The sequence below is a fragment of the Dicentrarchus labrax genome, unplaced genomic scaffold, assembly GCF_905237075.1.
Source record: "Dicentrarchus labrax unplaced genomic scaffold, dlabrax2021, whole genome shotgun sequence".
Taxonomy (NCBI): Eukaryota; Metazoa; Chordata; class Actinopteri; family Moronidae; genus Dicentrarchus; species Dicentrarchus labrax.
The window spans coordinates 25769011-25783079 of NW_026136715.1; the positions used below are offsets into that span (position 1 = coordinate 25769011).

At 42.1% G+C, this 14069-nt stretch overlaps 1 protein-coding gene across 4 annotated transcripts in view; it reads right to left on the reverse strand.

Moving 5' to 3' along the window:
- LOC127377460 (kelch domain-containing protein 8B-like) overlaps positions 1–11905 on the reverse strand; it is a 193905-nt gene extending 182000 nt beyond the window's left edge. For 2 of the 4 annotated variants that reach the window (XM_051425341.1, XM_051425337.1), the window contains exon 1: positions 11447–11709. The gene's annotated coding sequence lies outside the window, so the exon portion shown is untranslated. The other 2 variants (XM_051425339.1, XM_051425340.1) reach the window with 2 other exon arrangements.
- Positions 11906–14069: the final 2164 nt, after the last annotated feature.

The following is a 14069-nucleotide window of genomic DNA, read 5'->3' on the forward strand; positions in this document are numbered from 1 at the left end:
TCCTTAAATAGATAGGATGTAAGGCCGAATTAAGAGAAGAAGCGACAGAAGGAGGGACACAGGGAGGGAGGGAGGGAGGGAGAGCAGATGATGTTAGCGAGAGAATAAACAAGGAAAGAGCCAATGAGGGTGAACGATAAGACTACAAGAAGGAGAGCTGGAGAGAAAAAAAACAGAGGAACGAGTGGGCTAAAGGGTAGTAAAAAAGGACAGCTGGGAAAAATGGCAAAAATGTATCTGGCTGGCACAGTTATGTTGACTAATGTGCACAGTGGTAGTGAAAGCACAATGTAATAAAGAAACTAACTAAGGTGAGACACGGATAGCAGTGTTCAGAGAGGACACAAGAGTGAATAAAAACAGAGCCAAAGGGGTGACAAAGTTAGCAACACACTCGTCCCTGTGGGCTTATTTAAATATAGAGCTACGAGTGCATTAATGTGAATGTGATACACCAGTGAGCCCAGATATGCTCATCAAGCCAGATTAAGAAAAGGAGAGAAGCACAAAGAGTGAGCTTAAACGAGAATTATATCATTACAGTAATATACATTTTTACAGCAACGTAGTAAACATTTACTGATCTGTAGGGATGTCCAGACCCCAATCCTGATCCAAGTCCATTAATACCGGATATCTGGAAACGAGACTGATCCTTATGTCCACATAGCAGCAGAAGATGTGCAGTGTTGTAACGGCTGACCCCCTAATAGTCGACTAAACTAAGAAGAGTCTTAGCCGTCCCACTTTGTATTCACTCTTAGTTTTTTATAAGATTTGTACAAATGAAATAAAGAAGACTTTACAACGACCTGGAAGCATTAGCTATGAGGGATGGATCGATAATATCAGATATACCGATAAAAGCCCTGCATTTTTCATCATTCCAAAATCCTCAGCCTGTCACCATGGCTAAAGGATTGCCTTGCCTGTGTATCCCCCCTAAAAAAAAGTTCAACTGGATATGTGGAAATAGTATAGATTCCAAAATAAAGAACAGAGAGATGAGGTAATGTAAGGTAAAGTGATTTCAGTAGGTTTTGGAGCCATTGTATGTATGTATGCGTGTATGAAGTATATTTTCATGATTATCATGTATAGCAACTATTTTGGCCAAGATAATCGTCCCATAACAATTAGCTGCTTTCTGCAAATCTGCTCTCTGTCTGGTCCCATTCCCCTTCATTTCAGCCGCCTCTTCACTTTCACACCAGTGACAGCAGAATTATTGTACTGCAAGAAGTTTTCGTTTTATAAATCATTGAGACTCTTTCCGGAATGGGTTTGATCTGTTTAAAGAGAGATGGCATTCACCCAAATACCATTGGAGTGAGACTTAGAGTGACAGTATTAAGCAAGTGTTAATCTCTGAGTGATGTGCAGCTCAGCAGGGCCCCCGCAGTAGGTGGATTCCCCGGTTCCCAGTGATAAAACACATCACATTTCTGTGATTAGCAGAAGAGGTCTTGGTCCTGAGTCACCTGAACTTTCCATTGAAGTAAAAACTGCTAAAGACAACCAGGCCTTTCCCCGGTGTTATATTAGTAATACTAGTAATTACATTACATTTACACAAACCTATCATTTAGCAACCAAGTATTCAGGGTGGTACAATCACGCTTCCTTCAGCTAAGGACAATAGCTCAAATGAGATCATTTCTAACAACTGCACATCTTAATCCCTGCCTTTGTTTCTTCAAACTTGGACTACTGTAATTTTCTTTACTCTGTCCTCAGTCATAAGAAGAGTTGTTCTTTTACAAGCACAGAATCAAAACTAGTGCTATACATTTAAAATATAAATTTTCATGTTATTGTGGCATTGCCATTTTTTACATGTATTTTGGGGGGTTTTATTGCCTTTAATTGGCTTTTTCGCATTTGAGTTTTGCAGCCACCGTAGTTTCTTTAGATCATCTCTCCTGTTTATACCTGTAATGTCAACAGTTCCCATTCCGAGTTGTAAAAATCAAACATGTCTAAGATAATCTTAATGGAAACGTGTGAGTTTATCTCCTGATTGTCAGACGGAAACAGACTTGGCCAAGTCTTGACAACCAAATCATAAATCAGCCCAACAATCATAATGTCTGTCCATCCCTTATGGTCAGTATCAGTTGCCCAGTCTTACACGTGTTTCCAGTAAACTGAACTGGAAAGAAGAAAACCCAGTCCAAATTATTTTCTGAATAATCACTACAGGATATACCAGCCATAACAAGCCATTTTTAAAATGACAGGCATGACATGAACTACAAATGTAGCTAATGTAGCTCACTGTCATACAGTGTTTGCACCAGTGTGACCTACAAACCATTGCAAACATTGGACAAAACTGGCATAGGTGCACTTACAAAAACACTCGTGCAATTAAGGTCTAAATGCTGCTGATGCACCATCAAGCACCAGCTGTTGTACCATGACCCTCTTTCCCCATGTCCCTTTCCTTCTGGCCCTCCATTTTAGACCAACAGGGTCCCGATGGCCCCTAGAGGCTGCCGATCAGCCCAAATGGCTAACAACGAGTGCGAAAGAGCAGGACCTCAGGGGCCAGTAATGAAGTGTCGAGGAGGATATGGACATAATGAGTATGAGAGCAAAATAAGGTAGAGTAAGGCCTAGGGAACGCAGACCACCACATGAGAGTTAACGAAACTGATGAAACCAGCACTTCGCTTGCTGCATACAGAATGGCTCTGGGGCTGAATGCCAAAGAGCTTTTCTCCTCATACTTATGGGTATCAATTAATCTGCAGTGAATTATGCCATCTGCATTACATTACGACGGCCTGTTCTCCATAGACAGATGTGATAGGTCAAATTGGCAAAATCCTTCAGTCTGTCACACTGAAGGGGAATATCAATTTGGGCTTAAGGAGAGTGCACTTTTCACCACTTTATAGACTAAACGATGAAGTGATTAATGAAAATAATCATTTGAAGTCATAGTTGTTGTCACATTTTCATCATCCAAGCCATGGCAGAGCTCAGCCTTCATGGCAACTTCACACACGCCTTCCCAGCAAGAGCTAGTATGAGCCAATGTTTCTAGTGGCAGCAATCACATAAAGCGATCAAAGAGCAATCAGTTTCCATGAGCTGATGTATCTCCGTGCCTCTGGCAAACTTGAAATAATACCCACTACTCCCTGTGGCAGCAGCAGCCACACGAAGCAATCACACAGCAACTTGTTTCCCTCTAGTGTGAGTCAGTCTGTGCTTCTGGCAAATCTAAAAGTGGAAGCTATCATACCAAATAATCCAATAGCTATGTCTCTGCTGAGCTGGCTTCACTCAATACTGAACTAATACTTAGAGCCATTACAGTAATTATTTAATCAACCTCCCCCTTCCTCTAAATTGCTCCCAGCATTAATGTGCCCTCTAATAATTTAAATAATTTCAGCCTGACAGTTATTTTCCTTAAAACATACAGCTGTTGTCATATGAAGCTCCACAGCATATGATAAGCCTGAACGCAATAATCCCCAGTTCATTTCATTTTTTATTTTTATTTTTACAGCAAGGTGATATTTTTAATTTGGCTGACAATAATTAATTTTGTTTTGTTTATATCTAAATTCCGCTACTCCGGCTTTCATTCACAATATCACTATCTATGCTGCACCACTCCATAGGCCTGGGCTCTATATTTATAAAATAAAGAATTATTATCAACAGTGCAGTGATTTTAAAGTGTCTTTTATTGACTGTCACGCACAGATGCAGTTGGTAAAGTCTGGCACTTCTATACTATTTCTGTATAATAGAGGTCAGAACCTGCAGGATTAACTTGTTAGAGCCAATTTCCTCTCTGACCCCAAACAGACTTTGTTATTACCAATAAAAAACAGAATTTACCTCTGCCACAACACGATTTTTCACATCCAAGAACAGATCAAATATTTTTGATCTGGGCTTTCACACAGGCATTGCAAAGAATGAATGTAGCAAATTTGTTTTTTAAGTTTAAAAGTGTGTGCCTGAAGACGCTCTACGACAGATTTTCTCCACAGATTTTACACATCAAAGTCTGTTTTCAGGTCTTGGGGAGTGACTACTGACTCCGATCTGTGGCCTGTTGCTCCACATCATCGCCAAGGTTCCTTCTCTCTTTAAGAAATCAGGACTTTTCCAGGAGTTTTTCTTGACAGTACAGGACAGCACTTGCTCACAATGGTGGGCAGCATTTATGGGACACGCTTTTGTGGCGTGCTGTTCTCACCACAGCCAGTTTCTCTGCTGCGGCTTCAGCGGAGCATAAATAACAGCTCAAGAAAATATATCTTCTAACAATGCATGTGCACATACAATTAACAATTATCAACCACAACAATAAATGCTCATTTAAACATTAATAAGCCTTGACCATCTACAACATTTCCAAAATAGACATGATGCCAAAAGTTTGCTTTTTCTTAACGGACATCAGAGCCAACATAAAAAAGCCAAATTTTTCCATTCCGCTTTGCGTATGGTAAACCTGCTTTGAGCTGTCATACCACCAGTTCATCCTACCAACACAACAGATCAATCAAAATACACACCCAGGTTTACATAATCTGAGTGAAGGGCTAAATTACAGTAACATCTTTCCAGGACAATATAGTTCATTTCCAGGATATTTGGTCATTGAAATCAATTTTAAGGTGTTTCCATGACTGGTAAACTAGTCACTCTAAATGTCCAGGTTATCCAGGACATGAGGGAACAGGCCTTTTTCACAGCAGGCATTTAGACATGTCTTAGCAGAAAAGGCAGAGGTGGAACTAATAAGATTAAAAAGTGCAGTCAGCGATTATAATCCAATGCACTTTTTTGTCAAATTCAGCAAATCTTCTCACGGTGCTGCTAGCTGTCTGTTCTGCAGGGGGTATTAGTGCTCGTGCACAGGAAGGTGGGCAGTGGGAGCGAGAGGGACGTAATGTGCCCAACCACACAACATGGCTGTTGGATTCAAATATCACAGTCTTTCTCCAGAATCGCTGACTCCACCTTCAACAGACACTCCATTCACTCTGACAGTGAGCCAGCATGCACAGTACTACGGCCTTTCCATAAGCACCGAATCAAACCATACCGCGCTGATTTGCATTTCCATTATCACTTTTAAACGCGTCGAGTGTGCCGAGCCATGCCCGAGATGGACCTTCTCCGGAGTAGGGCCAAAGTACGCTGGACCCGCCTCCAGTCTCGCCAACCGCAGCCAACCAGTGAAGAGCCCCCTTCCTCCCCCTCAAAACACATGACTCAACTTCGGTCTGTAAAGGAGAGCAGAGACATTTTTGAGACAGTCTTTAAGTGTTCAGCTCTCAGCACTTTTGTATCCTCTAACTGAGTCTCTGTGGTTTGAAGTTTCTCTCCTGCGTCCCTGTTTGTCCTTTCAGATATCTGCTTTATTTTACCTTTTCATGTTGGCTTTTAGAAGAAGAAGAAGGAGAAGAAGATCTACTTTATTAATCTCCAATTGGGAAATTCAGCTGTATGAAGTTGTGTTAACTTACTGCTGATGAAAACCCAACAGGTTCAGGTTCAGGATAAACACTTCCTGTAAACTGACTTAAATAACAGGAGACTTTTATTGTGAAGAATTTATAGGAAGTTAAATGTTTATCACTGGAGTGGAGGGTAGTTGCCGTTTTTTTCTTTTTAAAAACAATCTTTCTCTGGTTGCTCTCTTTTCATTCAATCTTGACCTCTCTCGACCATCACAGCACACTTTCAAGCAGGTTGCCCTGTTGTTGTGGAAATGTGAATCCCTGCCGTGCTGGTGCACAGAGTCAAATGAGTCAAGCAGAGCCAGCACGTGTGTATGGAAAAAAAACCCCATCTGAGAAAATTCAGCCAGCATTAAGGTTAAGTACCTGTGCTTTCCTGACTGTGTCAAAATGTGTGAAGCCGTCCAATCTGCCTCTTCATCAGTTGGAAAAGCTAAATTGTGCATTTATATGAAGAAATGCAGAAATATTAAAATGTATAAATATATGCTGCATGTTGTCAAAAACTTCATGACAAGCCGTAGTGCGCAGTTGCTACATTGAGCTGGGAATGAGCCACGATCCTAATTTTGCCAAAGTGCGCTCATGCTTGTTATTCTAAACACAGTGCTGCAGTTGCTGCTGGAAACAGAGCATTTGTTTTATCCCCAGAGGACCTACCTCTATTCCCAATATATCAACCAGGCATAAAACACACATACACGCCAAAATGTTTCCCAGAACTCCAATGTCCTCCACCGTCCCTGTAACCATGATCCCACCACCCCTGCCTCAGTCGTACCAGGTCAATGGGCCTAATGAGAGGACTCATGTAAACAATAAGATTTGATTAAACAATGAGGCAGCTGCTGTCCCCCACACACAAACACACAAACACACAAACACACTGTGCCTGTGGTATCCTACCGCCACGCTGTTATAATTAACATGGCAGCGACCTGCTGACGTTTGGACCGGCCTCGAGAAGAAAAAAAAGTCTGCATGTTCACAGGTGGAGGGAAGAAACATAGAAAGGAGGTGACCACTCTTTATACGTTCTCACGGGTTATTTTTACTCTTCATCTTCGTCCCATTATAACTGAAATATGTTGATTAAAGAAATAGTTTGACGTTTTGGGAAATACACTTATAGAAATAGACTGATGCTACATATTAACCTACAGCCATTAGCCGCTTAGCTTAGCATAACACTGTGCACCAAAAGGTTTCTCAAACGTTCTGCACCGCGTAAAAGAAAATATTCAGCTCTCCAAGTACCACCATTATGACCGCCATTACAATACAGTAGCGTAGGCCGACCCTATTCAGCTCTTCCTAATAGTTCCCGTTTGGAGCTGACTGCAGTGACTTTGAACCATTTATTTTACCTCGCTTACTATCTTGCCATCCCAGTTTAGCTCAGAACTAATCCTGGATGTATGGGCGTGCTACGTGCACAAACCCAACTATTTACCAGATTCCTCCGCATACCTGCAGGGAGCTTGCAAACCACTAGTGGTACCCTAGGGGGTAATGTGAAAGACTAATTCTTGACGGGGCGCCGCGGGGAGACCGACGGCAACAACCTGCAAGGAGAGGGTCACATGACTGAGTAGCAACCTGCCCCAATGTGTGCTGGAATATACTTTTTCTTTAGAATTGGACCATTGCTGTCATTACACAGTTTGGCCACTTTCTCAAATTGGCTTCAGAGCCTGGCACTCTTCCTGGGGACTTGGACTGACCTCTGCAGATTGCTGACGTATTTTTGTACGCCAACCTGGAAATAAGCATTGCCCTTGTTCCTTCAACAAAAAGCCAATAGGATTTTTCCATTGGATTCAGATTATTGCAAAGTATTCGGCTAGATTATTTCAGGCATCGAACCAAAAACCCAGTGACGAGGGAACCAGAATGCCAAAATGCTAACTAAGTTCTTTCTATTGGCTTAGTGAGCAGAGTGACTGGGTTAATATCGCATAATGATTTGTCATTCAAAGAAATGTTAAAATAGACATAACAAATAACTAATGAAATAACATTTGCTTTGAAGGAGCACTAGCTGATTCCCCCTCCCTTTGTTCTAAGCTGGCTAGCAAAATCAGAGTGTCTCGATGAATTCACGTTTCCCAAAATGTCAAACTATTTCTTTTAAAACACTGACTAAATTCACTTGAGCTGCTTAATAGTTAGTTTCTCTAAACGCACAACCCATTTTATCCCTCTCTCCAATTCTCTATCTTTTCCTCCCTCAGACATCTCATCCAGGCCTCAATGTCTCCTGTGTTGGCAGGCTGGATGTCCAAACTGTCCACTGTAACCATCCCACTTAATCCTGTGATGGGAATATTGGCTCAGTTCCACACTCATCCACCCGGGTTAATGTCTGTTGCTGGCTGGCTGGCTTTTGGGTGGGTGTGTGTGTGTGTGTGTGTGTGTGTGTGTGTGTGTGTGTGCGTGCGTTGTGGCCATATCTGTCCCACACAAACCACCTTAATCACATCTAAAGACATTCTGTGCTGTACGCTCATACACCAACCCTGTCCTGCAGAGTCCTGGGGCCTCATTTATCAAAGCATGTGTGGAACAAGCTCTAAATGTGTGTGTGGGAACTTTCTATAAAACTTATATTATAACACTCATACTCACACTTTTACACAATGAACTATGATAAATTCTACAACTCTACATCCATCTACTTGAGCACATACAGATTCATTCACATCCAGAACCCCATACACGGTCTGTCAGATCTCTCTGAAAGTCATTATGAACAAAAGTAGCAACTGAGAAAGATAAAGCCGGAAACCATCACAGACAATAAAGTTTAGATACTTAAGCATTCCAGAAGCAGATGGGCAAGGAAGCTTCCCAGCATGCAACAAGACAACAGATTTATGAACATACGTCTCATATTTTACAATGTGTTCTACAACATTCACTCTATTTCCACAAGTCATTTGTTCTTATACTATTAGTTATTACCAGTGAATGTGGTTACACTGTGTGTGTGCGTGTGTGATGTGGTGTGCACAGGGGGGCAGGCAAACTCCGGCTGTTTGAGGGGCAAAACAATAAAAAAGGGCACCAACATGCAGAAAGTTGTGATGCTTTTATGGTGAAACAGCTTAGTCAGGGTTAGGTTTAGCCCCCCAGAGGGCACTTTACCACGTTTTCACCACTTTACTTTTTTCACTGGTGGGGGAATTAGTCATTCCTAATTAATGCAATTCCAATACTGTTTATGGACCCCAGTCTCTAGAAATACTCAAATACACTAGGTGAAAATAACACATGCAAACTGCACAGTTTTTGCCCCAAACAGCATGGGATTAGCATTAAGTGGGCATGTCTGTAAAGGGGAGATTTGTGGATACTGTGAGAGCCCATTTTCATTCAGATATCTTATGGTCAGAGGTCAAGGGATCCCTTTGAAAAGGGCCATGCCAGTTTTTCAACCCACGATAGCCCGCCATGTATGATACCAGTATCTTCGCTCAAGCTTTAAACTTGAGCCAACCAAAGACAGTGTGGAGTGGAAGAGGGAAGGATAATGGGATCGGACTTGGGGTGGCCAGTGCCACCTCTCTGGAAACGCCTGTCAGCTCATGTAACATTACATAACTACTGCTAGAGTATTGTTTGTCCAGGAGATTATCAATATTTCGGTACTGGGCAGTCAGGCACCGGTTCAGCAGTTCTCGATACCACTCCTAATTTTAATTGGTAAATACTTGTTATTAACAGTTTGAGCATAACAGAAAACATGCATGGTTTAGTTAAATCTATTGAAATCAATCATACCAAAACTTAAAACACTATCAATTAGGAAGCTTAGATTAGCAGCTTCTCTGACTCTATATGGGGCCACAAGAGCTCAGTGTACAGAAACAGAGAAACAAGATGAAACAGAGACATTAATGGCATCATTTCACCAGAGAGAAATGATTACCTCATTTTCAAAATAACAAGAAATGCGAGTCTTCTAGAACTACCACTGACAATCTATTAGTTATGCCTATGTGGTTGACAGTAGAGTGGTAACATGTATCTGTAGTTTAGAAATTGGTCAGAAGTGGTTGTGAATGCACACTTTTAAGCAGAAAAAGAAAACGACAAATCAGACTCTATGTGTAGAGGTGCGTGTGCACATGGTGTGGTTATGCTTGGTTGACAAATGAGGCCGCGGGCTGCCATTAACTGTTCTCAGGTGATGCTTTTACCGAGCACAAATTACAGCGAGTTCAACAGGAGGACAACGCTTCAATTACTAGATCACAAACATTCACAAGAAACAAATAACAGGTCGTTTAAAGCCTTCGGTCTATCATCATGAAATGACCAGATAATGATGGTATAAGAGAGAAATGCTGGATTGAATAAGAAGCCAAGAAAACAGGCGGAACAGATGTGGAATGTAGTTATTAGCCCTGGGAAACAGCTTCATCAAAAATAAATTGCTGTTTTTGTCGTGGAGACCGACTAGCTCCAGGACAGTTGTCCTCTTGTGGGCTCTGACCCGTGGTTTGAACTTTAGAATAAATTTGGCTGTAGTGGGCGGCTCAATTCTAAGGCAGCAGAAGTCGAATGCAAGTTATGAAAAAATGAAACAAATACTAACAAGAAATGTCTTTTCTCTTCCAGACAGAACTGACGCTAATTAAAACTACTAATGGATCAAACTAAATCAACATGATTCCTGCATTTTTATTTATCAATTTCTATCGAACAAACCATTGTGCCAACCACAATGTCAATGGCTCATTTCATACATGAACAATTTCATACTCTGTCCATTTGTCCCTCACTCCCTCTGCACTGATGATGGCAAAGTGGCAGAGGCCGGTCTGTCAGAGCGGACCGCAGCCTTCCTGGTGAGTCCTGATTGAGGGTGGCATTTTGCTGGCACAATGAGAGCTGCCACTGCACTACGCTTCTCTGCTGGATCCAGCTAGACAGGCCCAGACGCTGCATGTCAGCTGTAATCCTCATTATGCAAATTAACTCACACCGAGTTAGGAGCTATCATTGCAGGTCAGATGGGAAAAGTAGCACGGACACAGAGAGAAGGAGTGAGGAGCGATGGAATCTGTTCGAGGGACAAACAGCCTCTTTTAGCAGACCAGACAGGGAGAGCTTTAAAGTGCAGGATGCTGCTCTTAGAAGAGAGTGCGGATGGAGAGAGAGAGAAGCAGCAGGGTGTGTGAGAGCAGCAATCCCATCATTCCCAGGGGGAGGAGGAACCCTCTCTGCCTGAAGACACACTCAAAAAAGGAAGAGAGCAGAAAGTTGAGGCTGCTCTAAAGAGAGAAGACAGACTCTGTCAGCCAGTGACTGACAGCCGCAAACCAGATGTTGGGCAGCAGATGGCACAGACTTCTTTAGAAAAGAGCATCTCACTAAACAGCTGGATGGATTTGCCTCCAGCTCTTGCCCGAATCTAAATCCCCGAATCTGAACCTAAAGTCACGCAGAGAAAGCTTTGCTCCAACTCCAATGTCACAACACAGAGGAATCACTTTACTGTATCCTGCGCAGTGCTCATATTTGCCATCCAAACTTGCAAAAGCTCATCGTGTCGACTACATAACAACTGATGACTGACATCCAAATCCACCACACGAAGAGTCCTGCAATACTGACCTCTGATGGCTTTATTTTGGATGTGGCATCCAAACAGATTTCTGGCGATATTGCGCTTGATCCTCTGACACCATTTTATCGCTAGAACTGAATCATTAAACTTAGGTAGTCTACACTGACTATCCACACCTGTTCATACCGATTCGATGCCCATTAGCAGCTCCGCAGCGCCCAACAGCACCGAGAGCATCTCGCCCAACAGAGCACATGTGCGCGGAGGTGAGGCGCGACAACAGGGCGCGATAACCAGCTTCAGCGCCCGTGCGTCATTTGGCCGTTTGAATGAAACGCAGAGAGGAAGAAAGTTTGATGACAACAGTCCTTACCTTCCTGTCCGGTGGGTGGACGGCGGGAGGTCAACGGTGCGTCGGAGCTCGCCGGAGCAGCTGCGCGTAAACATCTGAACACAACATGTCAGCAGCAGCGGACCGCGGAGGAGATATCGCCCCTGCTGTGAACCTGCTCACTGACAGCACCCAGCCACACCAACACTTACCATCGTCCTAACACTGACTCAACAGCTCTCCCCCTCCTGCCTCCTCTTCCCGCCCCTCTCCTCCTCGCGTCTCCTCCCCTCACTCACTCACTCACTCACCAGGGCGCATTAACGCAATCCATTAAACACCGCAAACTCCTGCGTTCTCAGTGCCAGCCGTCCGTCCACCGCCCGGAACTGACACCTACCGGCTCCTCAGCCTTTAACTTCAACATTTAAATGCACCCAGTGCTGCCTCCGTGCTGCCGGAGCCCCCGGGTTCAGGCTTTCCACCAGTATCACCAGGTAACTCCAGACTCACCTGCAGGGAAGGCTGCTGCCTCTAAAGGTGAGGGGCTTCCAAAAGCTGCACTGCTGCCCTCATGTGGATTGAGGGAACTCCCGATCCCCAATACAAACCACAAGAAACATGTTCACAGTCAGCCTACAGCGTAACGCCTTTACATTGCAGTTTAATTCCAGTCTTATTGTGTTTTTATTGTATTTCAAAAATGTAGATCACATAAAACACACCTCTTACGTGTGACACAATGCAGAAATCAGTGTATACACAAGATTTTAACAAATACCAGCAAAAGAAAACAGAAATGAATAAAATACAAACAAATAAATACTTTGTTATTTTTTCTAAAGGACACTGTATTCTGCCCTCAGGCTCAGACAGAAGTATATATGAATTCAGTAAGATGATAGTAATAATATAATATTTTGTTAAGTGATCTATAGATCTATAAAGGCTGGCTAACCATATTTTATAGAATTTATCCTCCTGTCTTTTGAATGAAAATCTTATTTTCTCTAATCGTGTGGCTCTTCTTGCCAGGCTTTCACATTTGATCACAGACTCTGTAAACTAGTTTATCTATTAAGATCTATAACAGTAAAACTGTCATTTCCACATTAATATCCTTTAAAATATTTTCTTCTTCTGCCACATTACAAATAACAGAATCTCTGAATATGTAAATGCTAACCTTCCTCACTGCAGGTCTGAAAACCTCCTCCTCCTATTTAGTTTTGTAATTTATAATATATAATTATTGTCTTAAGGTAAAATAGTTGCATAATGTTGCTTAAGCTTTGCGCCTTTAACTTGCCTATATAAGGCCATGGCTGGTACTCATTAGTACACTAGCAAATTTACTGTACTTAGGGTCATTTTCTGGATGTAGATTTGAGGTGGCAGGTGTCAAGAGGGGTTGTTTCTTCACTAGTGGCACAGTGCTGAAAGTGCTGGTCTGGCTATGCGAGACTACTTCACTAACTGCACTTGCTCAGAGTTAATGGGCCTATTCATGGCAGACATTTAGTCATTTCATAGAAGCAAATGGGTTTATTTAACAAAATGAATGATGTCTGGATGGCTGGCTCACTGGAATCTTTAATGTCACCTGTCATTTTCCTGCTATGGCACTTTAAAATGTCTGCCGAGACAAAAAGTCTATTGAACGCTCTGTGCTTGGAGTCTTTGTGCGCTGCCCTTTGGATTGTCGAGTCTCTGACTTTGTAAGGTAAAAAACCTAATTTCCATCTACATGATGGAAACAAATGGTAAACAGTAAAAGAAATGTTCAAAATTGGCTCTCCGTGGTGGAGTTCACAATGATAACACACCGAACAGTTACTCACTCACTAGTCTGACATGAGGGATAAAATATGCTATGATTCACACTTAAAGAACATGTGAGGAGAAGCAGGAGATACACTTATTTGCCTGTAATATTCTTAACTCTGCTCCGGAGTTAACACATGTTGGTCCAGTCTTATTTTAAATGAGTAAACAAGAGGAAAATTGCTGAATCGCAGTTACTGATAGTTACTGAGTAAGAAACAGGTTAAAAGGTGATGTTGTTTTAAACCTTAATGTGGCTGCAAATGTAGCAAAATGGTAAAGCTACAGCCGAGCTAACATTAACAGGTAGTTCGTTCTGGTGGACTCGTCAGTAAACTCTGATAGAGTAGGTCAGAAACAGAGATACAGAACTACCACAACAGGTTTGTTGTATAGACCAATTTACATAAATAACATTTCATAAGTGGAATAAGTTGGCCCAATACTAAATATGACGCTATTATGAGTTTCTTTATGCAACTCTGGGATTGCTATAAATACTAAACACTGACAGATCAAAGTAGAACATAACAGAACTAAACCAGAACAGAAGAGACTACAGGAAAAGATGAAACTATAAAATGTGCACATTTTATATTACACTTCCACAAAAAAAGCTGTTCTATATTCTAGTTCCCATTCTAGTCATATTGAATGACACTGCTGCACCATCTGCTTTGTCATCAAATGTTCAGTCAGTTGCCAGCAGCAGCACTATCATCTATCACAATCAGCCTGGGACAAACTCCAGACATGACTTGTCACATTAATGTGTCTGACCTCTGCCATAATGATGCAGCCAATTACACAAATGTTTCAGGAGAGTAGAATTACCTTATAA